Below are 13698 nucleotides of genomic sequence, written 5' to 3'. Positions count from 1 at the left end.
TTGAGGTACGCACCGCAGCCTATGGTCTATTGTGCCCTATTTAATAAACTAGATACTTCGTAGAACTCAAAGAAAATCAGCTCTCTTGTGGTGGTTACTTTCTACAACCATAACATGCTCATTCGCTCCCTCCCTCTTGTTCTCTCTCTCGCTCTCTCTACCTTTACGTCTTACTCCAACATTAAAAAATAAAACTTTTGACTTTTAAAATTATGCTTTAAGTATTTGAAAAGTATTCGTAAAGCTATATATAAATATATAATACTCCACACTGGTTAAAGTTCGCTAAATATTTGGGCTTATTACTTAAAATAGGTATAATGTAAGCCATATTAAAGGCTTATTAATATTCCACTACATCTCGAAACTTTTAGATACTATATTAATGAAGAATAAGGAAATTTGTAGGAACCTTTCGAATCAAAGAAATTACTTGGTACTCTCCAAATGTTTTCTGCGCTTCATTTCTTTCAATCCTTTAAATCTTGACAACCGTTGGAGACCTCAAACCTTAAGCTCTTTGACCCTTCTTTTGAAACTAAATTGAAAATAAGAGCTTTATATTTATGCTGAATGAAGTAGACGAATAACCGTAGAATAGAAATATAATTTTAGTAATTGCCATCCTCTTAATTATACCAGCAAGCGAATCTTTATTAGTCTATACGGCACAGCGTTAGTAATTATTAAAAGAGCGTCTTAGATTTTTTGTATATACATACAATATATTTATCTTTCATTCATATATCAATGTAATTTAAGCCGCAGCTATGCAGTTGCTTAACGGCATTTCATTTTCACACTTTTTCCACTACTCTCTTTGTAGCGGCGTTACTAATGAATGCAGCGTTCCGACTTCCGTAATTTAAATCACATTTCTCTAAGTTTGCTTTGTGCTTTCTTTGTCTGCTTTTTAATACTGTTTGCATCTATTATTTTTATTAGAATTATATTAATTTTTTTTATTTTTCATTTTATTTATAAACAATATAGCCACGAAATAGCTGCCGCAAAGTAATTCTTTGGAAAGATGCGCTATCTTTTTCTCTCTAAGCTTTTAGATTATCTGGTAGCTGCATTTGCTAAGAATGGCCGCTAGTAATGGACAATCCTTGTTGAAATATAAAGATTTTGCAATAGCATTAACAACAATAGAATTCTTTGCTATAAATGCTATAGTGAGTAAAACAAAGTCTAAGGTGCAACCTGCCACAAGCCAAGTGAACTTGAAGTTACTAGGAAAAGGAGTGGAAAAGATATATATTTTTTTATTTCTTATATTTGTTTTATTACTTATAAGGTGGTTCGAAATCAAATTTATAGCTTTTGTCTTAATTTATATTTTAAAAATATTTTTATATAAGTTATAAGTTTCATAGTCATAGTTTCAACTTGCTACTAGCCAAGTGAAGCGCAGTTATTTAAAGAGGAGTAGAAATTTTTATTTAGTTCTTGTATTTGTTTTATTTTTTATAATCAAATTTATAGCTTTTGACTTAACTCAATTTTTTTTCAATATTTTTCTATGATTTTTATGTAAATTTGTTGTTTTTGGTTAACTATTTGATGTAAGCTTTTTATATTTTTTTCGAAAAAAATTTTATATATAATATTTTAGTTCGCTTTTTATCATATTTCTCTAATTTCATTCTAAAATTTTTTGTTTTGTTATAATTATTTTTTAAAAGAACATCCGCCATTATAAAATGTAATTATTAATTTCACTATATTTACAAAAAAAAATAAGTACAAAAATCTGTTTCGTATCATTTTACTCTCTAGTTGATGAGATGACCCACAAACTCTCAAGCGCCAACCAATAATTGTGAACAAAGAATACAGAATTTAAGCTAAAAATTATAATTTGTACCAGCACTTCCTGTTTTAGCTATAAAATGATAGCAAAGAAATTATATATTTATAATTCTAACAATAATTCCCACGATTAATCTCATTTTAAATGCCTGATGGCCGCCAAAATACCCACGCTCCCTGATAAATATTCACTGTGCCCACTTTGATATGACACATCCGTCATCTACAGGCAAAAGGTTAAGAACCCCATTAGCAAATGACACCAGAGCAACTGAAAACGCATTGTTGCTAATAGCTTTCATAATTATTTAGATTTTTGCTGTACTACAAAGGAGCACTAGACTCTAATTCTTATAATGGGAAAATTTTAGCAAAGAGTCGCTGAACTAAAAAAAAAATTTGTACATATAAATAATGCATAATCATCTGAATTGTTTATAACTGTTTTAGCACTTTTTGTAAGAAAACCATGCACAGAAGTAATTATTAATAATAGTAACGACGAATGAGATTTAACATGAGGCTTGACACCTTAGGAGAAGACAAATAAATGTAAGAAGACACAAAAAACTAAATGTAAGTGCTTTGTGAATAACGAAAAAAGGCGTGTAAAATGTCACTGAGGTTAATTGTCATTTGAGATAGAAAATAATTTACTCGAGATAATGCTTAGTAAGTATTTAGAGCTGACTAAAGGCAAGAAGGGTATTTTTAAAATAATATACCTCAGAAAGATATGAATATAAATGCTTTTAACCAAAGGCAAGTTTATAAAACTATTTATACTATATATATATATATATATTATCAACCCTTAACCTCGCTTTTTCAGTTTCCCGTGAGACCATGACCATGAAACCAAGTACTTCTGAGATTTTCATATCTTATTGATATCTTACGGTTTCTCCCAACTCCTTAAGTTCACTATACCATATTTAAATTAGTGAACCCTTTATCTTTCTGATTGTTTCAGCTCTTTTATAATATCTCATTATACATATCATTAAATTGTAAGAGTTCATAAATTTAGCGGTATTAAACCTGATAAAATAGCAGCGTTCACGAAATATAGAATTTTAAAGAAGAGAAATCCCTATTTAAGATATATTGTTAGTTAGAGAAGTTCTTTTATATCCAATAAACACTCTTAAACTTCATAATGCTAGGCAAGTCGAAATTTTTGAACCCCCGACCCACTGAGTGATCTTAAAACTCCTTAGCTCTCGATTTCATACAACCATACCTCTCTAATTTACCTGTTCAAACTGCCTGTATTTAATAATTATTTCGTCTTTCATTACTCAGCTAGTCAAGCACCTTGAAGTTACGCGATTTCACTCCCCTTCAGAATACCTTATTATTACTTCAATTCTGCCTACAATTTTCATTTACTTAATTCTTTGGCATGCTGCATAAATACGAGTACTTAAACAGTACAACTCGCCAGTCTAGTTTTTCCGCAATCTCGCAGCTATTTGATTTTGTGCAACAAAGTGGAAAATTATTTCGCCAGTCATTGTCAGTTTGCTGAAGGTACGACTGCGACTTGCAACAAATACATAAAGAAATATACAGCAGCATTAGTAACTAGTTAGTTGAAGCCCAGCTTGTGGTATGCGCCAACCGCAGCAGCTGCTCTAAAATAGCCAGCATAGTCCAGCTGTTCTTAATACTCATATCCAGTGACTAGTTAGCCAGGCCGCCAAGTTCTTTAACCGCACGCCGCTTGATTGTTTGCTTGTTGCCATAATTTTGTTTCTTCTTCTGCGCTTATTTTTTGTGTTTGTTCTTTCATTCAGTTCCGCTCCAGGCGTAATTTTCATCCAAACTAATTTTATAGTAAGTACCTTCTTGCACACAGTGCAAACCAAATTGCGCCACTTCAACTAAATCGAAACCAAACTAGTTCGTCAAAATGATGATGATGAGCGCAAGCGTGCTATTGTTGTGTCCAAGTATGTCTTCTTCTTGGCGGCTAAGCAAGAAATGCTCGTATGCATCTAATTGTACCGGATTCTATGCTTGGCCGCACACAGCAACTGTGTACATAGAGTCTAACTGACAGCTGGCACATTCTAGTTGATTCGACTTTTTTGTGGTTGTTGTGTTTGAGCGCGCCCATTTGTGTTTTCTTGCGCAAAAGTTGCCATAACATATTTTCGGTATCCCGAAATTTGTCATGATAATTTTTCGGGATCCCGACATTACGCATATATTGAAAGTAGCCGTTATATAACCTCGAAATTATTCATAATTGTGAATGTTTCGAAATCCCGCAAGTTTCGGAACTGTAGAAAAGAAGTTTGAATATTCTTACACTAAATTTTTAATTTAATTTTAAATTGGAAACTGCAATTATTAAAAAAAAAATCTTTATATGGAAATTTTTGTAACATAATAAAATACATTTCAATATCATTGTAAATAAATTATTTTTGTGGTAAAAAATCAAAATTGCTTATAATTCAATTCCGAAAATTTTCGTGAATCCGAAATTAAAATTTTAGTTTTTTTTTAGCAAACAAAAAATGCTAAATTAGGTGATTTCGGGATCACGTAATTAAAATTTCCAAAATCCCGAAAATATAGGAAAGTTACCACTCCAGTGAGCATACTTTTGAGCCCACATCGTAATATTAGGCGAAGTAGCAAATGAGAGCAGAGCAGGCGTCTCCGGTTGATTCAGTGGCTAAAGCATAACTAATATCAATTTTCTTTACCGCATATTTCCATTACCTCGCTATGCATCGCTACAATTTATAAATGTTTGCTATATTTGCTACGCATGCAAATTAAAATTAGTGGGTGTGTTTGGCGAAATAAAATAAGGCAATAAACGCAAAACGCGGCATTCAAAGAAAATAAAAATTGAGGTTGATTAGCAGCGGACATGCGAAGAAAGCAATATTTTACAAAAAAAATGGCAGTTCCAAGCTACACAAATGCATACAATTAATACATATAAAACTGTAAGCAACCCTGTGGCAAACGTGTATTGTGACAGCCTGTCAAATAAATGTCAAATTATGACAGCTATGTTGGGTGCATTGGCAGCATTTCTTGCCGAAATAAATATTGAAAAGTTTGAAAGCAGGAAATAATTGCAATCTAATAAATATTTATGACTTTTTTGTGGTCATAGTTCAGTTGCAAGACTTTATGTTTCTTTTAAGTTGGCCATTTTGTCATAAAATTTGTTTAAAGTGCGAAAATGGTAGCTTTTAGGGCCATTTTCTCATAACTTAACTTTTTATAAAAGTAAAAAGTATAAAAAATTTGCTACAATTATTTAAAAACTTTTATGACCTTAGAATAAAAATATTGAATTGATCACTTGTGGTTTAAAGTTTTCGAGTCGAGTAAAGATATTACACAATAAAAACTAATCTATTAAAATACAATATATAAGTGACAAGAAATAAAAAATATTGTCATTACATTGTTGACATAATGTATGAAAGAGACAGAAAATGTAAAGAAATAAGAAAAGTATAATAACTCTTTCAAACAATCAGCAAAAGGACACTCCCTTATATAGCAAAAAGCAAACGAAGCAACAACGCAAACCCGGCTGATTTTTGCGATTTCAGCAGTGAAAAATTAGCATAAAAAACACGAATTATAATAAAGACTTCCTAACTATTGCACTCGAAAAGTTTCGAAGCACCAACAGCAAAGAAAATAAAAGTCAAACAAATAACCGTTAACCCGCTAATTGTTATTTTTCGTACATTGTCATACTTGCTTTCTACTTGTTTTCATTTAATTCCAATATTTGGCAGCTAAATTTTATAAAATATAAGCCCGTGTGGCAAGCAACATAAATAAATGTTGATTATCATGAACTTTATATACCTTTATAAGGATTGTGTAAATTTTTCTTTTTATTACCTTTTTCCGGTTATAAAGGTTATATCGAAACTTTTTGGCAAATATTTGTTATAAATTTATGCCGGAAAAGATGATTTTAGTACCAGCTAATAAAATTAAAATTTTTATTTTTAAAATGGAGAGTTTTTGAAACAAAAACTGTATGCTGAAAATTTTCTAGCTCTTAAAACAAATATTATATATGAAAAAGTAAGAAAAAGTTTTTAAAAATACAAGATTAACAATTCCACTCAATTACAAATATATTAGGTAAAGTAAAAAATTCGTTCGGTTTTTTATTGATTTTTCAAAAGAGGATAACTTTGTGTGCATTTGTCCGATTTAAACCAAATATGTGCCATTTTGTTCATAAAATTGTTGTTCCAACGAGATGCCAACTTAATTATACCCCTCTCGTAGAAGGCTGCGTCCCTATTGGCAAAAAATTCGGAGAGCCAATTTTCACAGGCCTCTCTTGAGGCTAACTTCTCACCAATTAAAAATTTTAAAAGAATTTAAATTTAAAACATTAAATTAAAACATTATAAGTATATAATTTTTTTCACTATTTTCAATACTTATATTTTTTTATTTGTGTTTATTTTTTCTATTTTTTTTTTAATTATAAAATTATTTGTTTTTGGAATATTTTTTAATATTTATCATAATTTTTAATTTTTTTTTACTTTTCTCGACATACTTGCAGTATTAGTAATTAAGGTTTTATGTTTTTTTTACATTTTTAAAACTTTTTGTTTTTTGTGACTTTGTTTGATTTTTAATTGTTATTTTTTTAATTTTTTAAGTCTATAATTGTCAAAGGAGACATAATTAAATACAATTACTAAAGCAGCAGATTCTAATATTTTCCTTTGTTTGTAAGTTTCTATTTCTACGACCTTAAGGCTATTAAAATTCCGTTAAGGAAGCATATTTTAAAAAATATTTATACGTATATTTACTAATATAAAAAAGCATTATTTTTGTAGACAATTGACCAAACTAATGAAAAACATGCTATAATACAACTGTGCCCTCACATTTCTAATAATTTGAATAAAGACACTTTTTTGTGAAAGTAGCAATTTTCTACGCCATCCAATCGCTATTTTCCTTCTCCACAGAAGTCATTGAACTTCTTTTCTAAACGGCCCACCCCAAAAACCGTGGTTTGGCTACTAAGCGACGTTGCACACAACTAATCAGCATTTCGAATTGCATGCAACACAATGTTGCATGACAATACAGCATGTACGGAGATGCCAAATGGAAAATATCAAAATAAAATGTTAAGAAAAAATATGAATCCGCAACACCCACAAACTCCAAACAGCTGCCAGCCGAACTGCTTGCCTGCCATTAGTGATAATTAAAATTTAGCTAATGAAAAATATGTTACTTTCATTTTCATTTGCATACATACATTGTTCGACACATGACTGAGCCCATACAAACACACACATGCATACATGCAAACACATGTGAACATTTTTAGTGTAAATTTTTTTGAACTCAAACAATTTGCTTGCAACAAATGAAATCGGCAAACAGCACGATATGAAATACTCCACTAAAGGGTGTTTGCATTTACGGGTGTTGCAAAGAGTATAACCTCAATGTTGCACGACAGTAAAGAGATATTTAATGCAAATATGAATTGGTTGTTGGTTATTACACGCCAAAGACATGTTTTTTCTAATTAACTTTAAGAAAAACTATAAAGAGTAATTAAAAAATTTAAATGAGCCGCAACTATAGAGTTTGACGGAAAACTATGTTTGTATACTATGTGGCATGTAAGTGGAAATCGTTAGTCGTGCTATGCATAAATTTTTTTAAATGCAGAGAAAGGCTAGAAAACATGCAATGTATATAATAATTTTATGTATACAAGTATATAATAAAATATATTTTGACATGAATTTAAAAGTTTTCAGATATTATTTTTATTATTGCAAAATTATATTTGCCACACAGTTTTTTTACGCCGTATATACTCATCTTGCCACGAAATTTGTAACAGTCAGAAGAAAACGTTATAGATTCCACAAAATATATAGTATATATAAATGATCAGCTTAATGAGCTGACTCGATTTAGCCATGTCGGTCTGTCTACCTATCTACCATAGTCTATCTGCTCTAACTAGTCCCTCAGTCTTTAAGTTATCGATCTGAAATTTTGCACATATTCTTTTCTCCTCAAGAATCTGCTCATTTGCCGGAACAGTTCTTGAAAGGAAAACTTTTTTTATTTCACAAGATATCTTTAAAAAGTTTGGTGTTGCTTATTGACCAAGGCGGAAGCACCCTTTTTCCGAGGGACTGCCGCAAGTGACGTCGTTATGACCGACTTTTGAATATTTTCCTTTTAAAATTTAACAAAATCTTTATCAAATATGTATCTTCGGAGTAATAAAAAATTTATATAAAATACTTAATTTTTTATATGAAAAAAAAAAATTGATAATAGGGCGTGTTTTACTCGACGAAACCCCCTAATATTTTTCATAGACTAGACAGCTCATCATAGACAGCTTTTTATTTCAATTGAAATCATATTATTTCACTTTATTATACTCTATTTTATTTTCATCTTATTTTTTTTTTTAGTTTATACTACTTAACTTGATTTTATTTTATTTTATTTCATTTTATTTTTCATTTATTTTATTTTTTATTTATTTTATTTTATTTTATTTCAGTTTATTTAATTTTTTTAATTTACTTTATAGGTTTGTAAAACTGGCTCTTAAATTTCGTTCAATACAAATCCATAATACCTGTGTGTGGTATACACTGTGCTTTTATATCTCCTCTTTCTCTATCCCTCTCATGCTCAATCTGCTAATAACAATGAATGATAACAGCGCTAAAGCGATCTCTGATGAATGTGATCAATTAAATGCATAACCGCCGCAACAAGCATTTAGAAAAACAACAATAACAAAGCACTACGATTATGAAACTGCTTTTCATTTCCACTTCCCAAATGTTAAAAGTCGATAAATAAGAAAAAATCGTATGCGCTTCCTTTCAACATTCACTTGTGACACTCTCCAGTCTCCAGCCTCTTCCACACTCCAACCAACGAGTATTCATATGCTGCTTAACTCTACAGTATCTCTACTTCGCTAACTATTTCCCAATCACCGTTATAACTAATAGTCAAATGTTGTTACCATTTATAAATATAAGTACATATGTAATACCACTTATCCGATCGGCCATTATAGCGATCGCCAATTTGTGTCTATTAATTTTTTAAGCTTCAATTACGCAAGATCAAACTCTTTAAAGTGCATTAATTACAATATTTCATTGCAGCCAATGCATTTGCGTACTTTAAATAAGCTATCGATTTTTTGTTTACAAATATCTGCTCAATCAAATGTATGTACTTAAGGTAAATGAGAATGCATGAAAGCTTTGCTGCTTTGAAAAGTTGGGAAATGCATTTGATGCACTATTTTTAAATTTATTTTTCGATATTATTATTTGTATTTATAAAAAAGGTGTGTTTCGTATAGCTTCGCGGCAAGATAAGTGGCGCTTTTACTTGACTCCCATTTCTCAAGTGTTTCACCTCAATTTGCTATAAAATTTATAGTTCAAATGTAAGCGCTTTACGCTTGAAACGGGTTATTTGTTATCTAAGTAAATAATACAAATTTTTCCATGCATAATCGTAAGTCAATAAGTGATTAACTCAATTACTTACTTTATACTTGAAATAACATTTTTTTTAAGTGGAATTGGCCATTAAAAATATTTTTCAATAAAGCCTCGGAACTGCAACTATTTATTCATGATTTTGTTGCAAGTTGCTTTGAATTTGATTAAGTAATCCCTGAAAGCCAATATAACAAAAAAAATTAAATGAATTTGTTGAGACATATTTAGGAAAGATAATGCAGAAAGCCCATCATAATGCTCTAAATTAAGAAAATAACCGATATTTAAATCCAAATTGTATCAATTTTTCCAATAATCCATTGTTTTGGGAAAATGTTCCGTAAATGGTAACTAAATATAATATTTTCCGTCTAAATTAGAATAATTTACTACAACCTATGCAAATTTGAAAGATTATCGTACGATCATTTTTATATATAATATTATACTCAAACAGCTCTTTAACAGACTCGTAACAGACCGTTTCCATAAGTATCTGACAAAGAACTGTCATCTCACCAGCCAAGAAAATGAAGAAGTAAAACAGAACTCTAGATTGAACATTTCTACACTTAGAAAACAAAAAACAGTATGAGTAATGTATAATTAATAAGAAGAAGGCATTTAGAGCTATGGAGTTTTAGGAACTCGAAATGATATGGATATGTTATGTATGATATATTGGAAACATGTTTAAGAAACGCTAAACCTATGCTGAAAAAAGATGTTTCAGACTACAGTCATTTCAAAACCGAATAGAGACCGTTAAATGATGTTTTTTTTATATTTTTATTTTAGAAAAAACGTACTACAAAACTTTATATTAGACGATTATGGAAAGAATAAGTAAGTAAGAACAAACTGTGCCATCTACAAATACGATTTTATATTCTTTACAAGGTCAGTTTTATATACGAAATTAATATTTTTTCAACGCTATCATATTTCTTTAGAAAATATATTAACCAATTAATTTAATCACTATCAAAGTCAAAAATACGCTGATGACAAATTTTCGATCTGCATCAGACATATACGAACACATGTATGAACCTATATTACATACAGTAGGTATCGTATACTATGTATATGTACGTATACTAGCCTTATCAGCGGCATATTATATTATGTTTGAATTGTTTCAAAACTCAATATAATAACAGATTAACAGAGTATGAAGAAATTTCGAAATGAATTTTGTCGCTATAACATTTTTATATATTTATTATAATTTAGAGCTTCTTATGCATATGTATGTACTTATGTGGCTAATTTATCGATGAGCATATATTTATTTAATACAGACACTATGTAGATAATTTTTAGGCACACCAGCATGTGTCATATTTCGAAACAAATAGGGTGTAACAATTTGCTCAACCAACAACACCTCAATTATGAAATTTGCATACATTTTATGTAGTTGGCAACGCGAAATTCATTAAATATTTTGTATTTCATTTATAAATTGATAATAATGTTCTTTAAATTTCCGTTAATTATCAGTTATAGTAAAAAATATATTTATAAGTTTTGTTTTTGTATGTATGCTTGTAAGTAAAACTGTCAGCGTGATCACTTCATGCTATTTTCAGAGTATGTATTTCACTATTGAACTTGGTGCGCGTTTTCTGAATAGATAATTGGTGCACGCTTCGAAAATTTAAAGTTCTAATTATCCTAATGATAATTTATGTCATCCAAGTGTGAGCGTTTTCAGACAATACTTACACACTGTATCGAACAATTTTATTAAAAAAGAAGAATTTATAAAGCAATAATATTTTCAAAAAAAAAATTTATGTTTACAATTTAGAAAATAGAAATTTACAAAAAAAAAAACATTTTCCAAATAAATATTTTAAAATAAAAATGTGTTTTCTAAAAGATATTTTAAAAACGTTTTTCTAAAATATTTTTCAAATAACTATTAAAAAAATATTTCAAAAATAACTTCACAAAAGAGTCCAAAAATATTTTTAAAAAATTTCAGATAAATATTTATTTAAAAAATACATTCCATTTTTTAATTAATTTTTTTTTTTTAACAACTACGTTTAAAATATCTTTTTGGTAATTTATTTTTTGTTTATATTTTCAAAATATTTTGTTTTTGTTGCAAAATTTTGTATTTTATGTACATTTGTAGGTTATCAAAATACTATATAGTTTTAAAACTAATATTTTATTTTTAACTAAATTTTTTTAAATATGTACATATGTATACACATATTGTCAAATTTTTTTTCAAAATTAAAAGTTTGCATGTTTTGTTCGTGCAAAAAGCAGTTTTTGTAAAAAAAATTTTTTTTTTAATTTTTTGCACAATTCTAGTTTTTTATGATTAAATGTTGTCGATGAAAAAAATATTTTTTCTAAATTTCACAGCACAGTTGCCTTCACACAATTTTTTTTCTCCCCCAACTGCAGCTTGCTTTGAGCTTTTGTATTTACTTTACAACAAGAAAAAACACTAACAGAAATATTTACAATATTTTCCCACAGCGCCGCACAGTAAACGGAAAAAAATATTTTTCCAATAACTTTTCGTTTAAAAATCACCCGTCGATCTGCACGTTTGATCTTCGAAAATGCGATCTCAAAACTGATTCACGGCCAAATGGACGAACGCTGAGCACGCGAGCGTAAACAGAATGCTATTAACTATTGTATGCAAACATATATATGTATGTATGTATGTACATTAGTCGGTCGACTGTGAGGAAAACCAGCTGTGCGTCGACAAGACAGAATAAGGCAGCCCACTCGCACACACACACACACAAAAGCAAACATTAAAATACAACACACCCTCCTGCCATCCAGAGTGGTGTGTAGGAGAGTCAGTGGAAGTCAAGCGCGATCGTACTTGTTGTTGTTGCAGCAGTTTCGTATTGAGCTGAGACGTTTATGCAACCCCCTAACTTCATATCAATGGGAGGCGAGTGGCTATTTTGTACTTGGAAGTATGTGTGCTTGTGCAAGTTCTGAGCGAGCGCTATGCTCGTAAATTATTTAAGTACATATTTACTACATGCCGACGCGTCAAGGAGCGCCGCTAAAATAATCATTTCTTTTTATATGCTTTCAATGCACAGTTGTAAGTTTGTATGTTGTACGATCGCTTTTGACGATCGCCAGCGTAATAAACAAAAGGCTTTCTGTGAGCATCTGTTTGTTTGAGTATTCGCTATGAAATTTGCGCTTGTGTAAAAAAAAGTATTGGAAAGTATTTTGAATAATAGAGAATTTCAGTCGTATGAAATTTAAAAATAATTATTCGCTAGTATTGAGTGAAATTTTGCAGAATTTTAAAGCGTCTGTATGTCAGTGTGACCTATGCGATCACTCAAATGAGTTGTTAAACATTAAAAGTTTATTGTTGGTACATTCATTTTACCAAGCAACTGAATGGTAATGATCCATAAATTACAAATATTTAGTATTTTTTTTTTATTCGGCTACAAAATGAACTTAGTTCTTGCTTTAATTATATTTATTCGACTTTATAGTTTAAATGATGAGTGTAGACTATCAGAAATTTTGCACACGTGCTTATCTCACCAAGAAACTGCTCATTTGTCGGAGTGTTCCATATCGAATCACTGTAGCATATAGCTGCCATACAAACTGAACAATCAGAATCAAGTTCTTGTATGGAAAACTTTCTCAATTGACAAAATATCTTCACAAAATTTCGCATAGTTTATTGACCAAGATAACGCAATAACCTCCGAACAAATTGTTCAGATCAGATCACTATAACATATAGCTGCCATATAAACTTACCGATCAAAATCAATATAAAGATATAATGTTATATAATTCTATGCTACAAAAAATACTTTGGGAGAGGCGAAATTAAATTTTTTTCTTGTTTCGATTAATTAAGTAATCCAGAAATATATTTATTTTTTAATTAAAATGTCCACATTATAAAAATAAATTACATCAAATTTTGCACAAATTTTCATAAAAATTTCCATATTTTTTGTAGGCACACCCTCTAATACAAAATTTCATTTAGTCACCTAATTTATTATCTGCAGCCAACTTACGTAAGGCAAGCGATATTTTTTATGGCTAACGCAAGTTCTTCACATACTGTTAGCAAAATTCAAGACTTTTCACTATAAACGTGCATTATTCATTTTCATATTTGGAAAACAAATTTTTAACGCATATGTATGTATGTATGTACATATATACTATATTTATTTAACAGCATTTCCGGCTAATGCAAGATGTATATGTTTGTTTGTAAAAGTTTTGGCACAGCGACAGCTTGCAGCTTTATTAATAAAGATTGTTATATGACAACGGCAACACGTATGCGAAA

At 29.8% G+C, this 13698-nt stretch overlaps 1 protein-coding gene across 16 annotated transcripts in view; it reads right to left on the bottom strand.

The window, feature by feature from the left end:
* Positions 1–13698, bottom strand: part of nuf (rab11 family-interacting protein nuf) — a 119154-nt gene that overhangs the window by 23694 nt on the left and 81762 nt on the right. The window contains exon 1 of one of the 16 annotated variants that reach the window (XM_036358283.2): positions 11838–11976. The exons of 14 other annotated variants lie outside the window; for them this stretch is intronic. The gene's annotated coding sequence lies outside the window, so the exon portion shown is untranslated. Of the gene's footprint in view, positions 1–11837; positions 11977–13698 lie in introns of those variants that run through there. One more of the 16 variants, XM_070112138.1, reaches the window with a different exon arrangement.

Source organism: Bactrocera oleae, chromosome 6 (assembly GCF_042242935.1).
Source record: "Bactrocera oleae isolate idBacOlea1 chromosome 6, idBacOlea1, whole genome shotgun sequence".
Lineage (NCBI taxonomy): Eukaryota > Metazoa > Arthropoda > Insecta > Diptera > Tephritidae > Bactrocera > Bactrocera oleae.
Note: the sequence above shows the minus strand (reverse complement) of the source record. Positions and strands in the feature narration are given on the sequence as shown.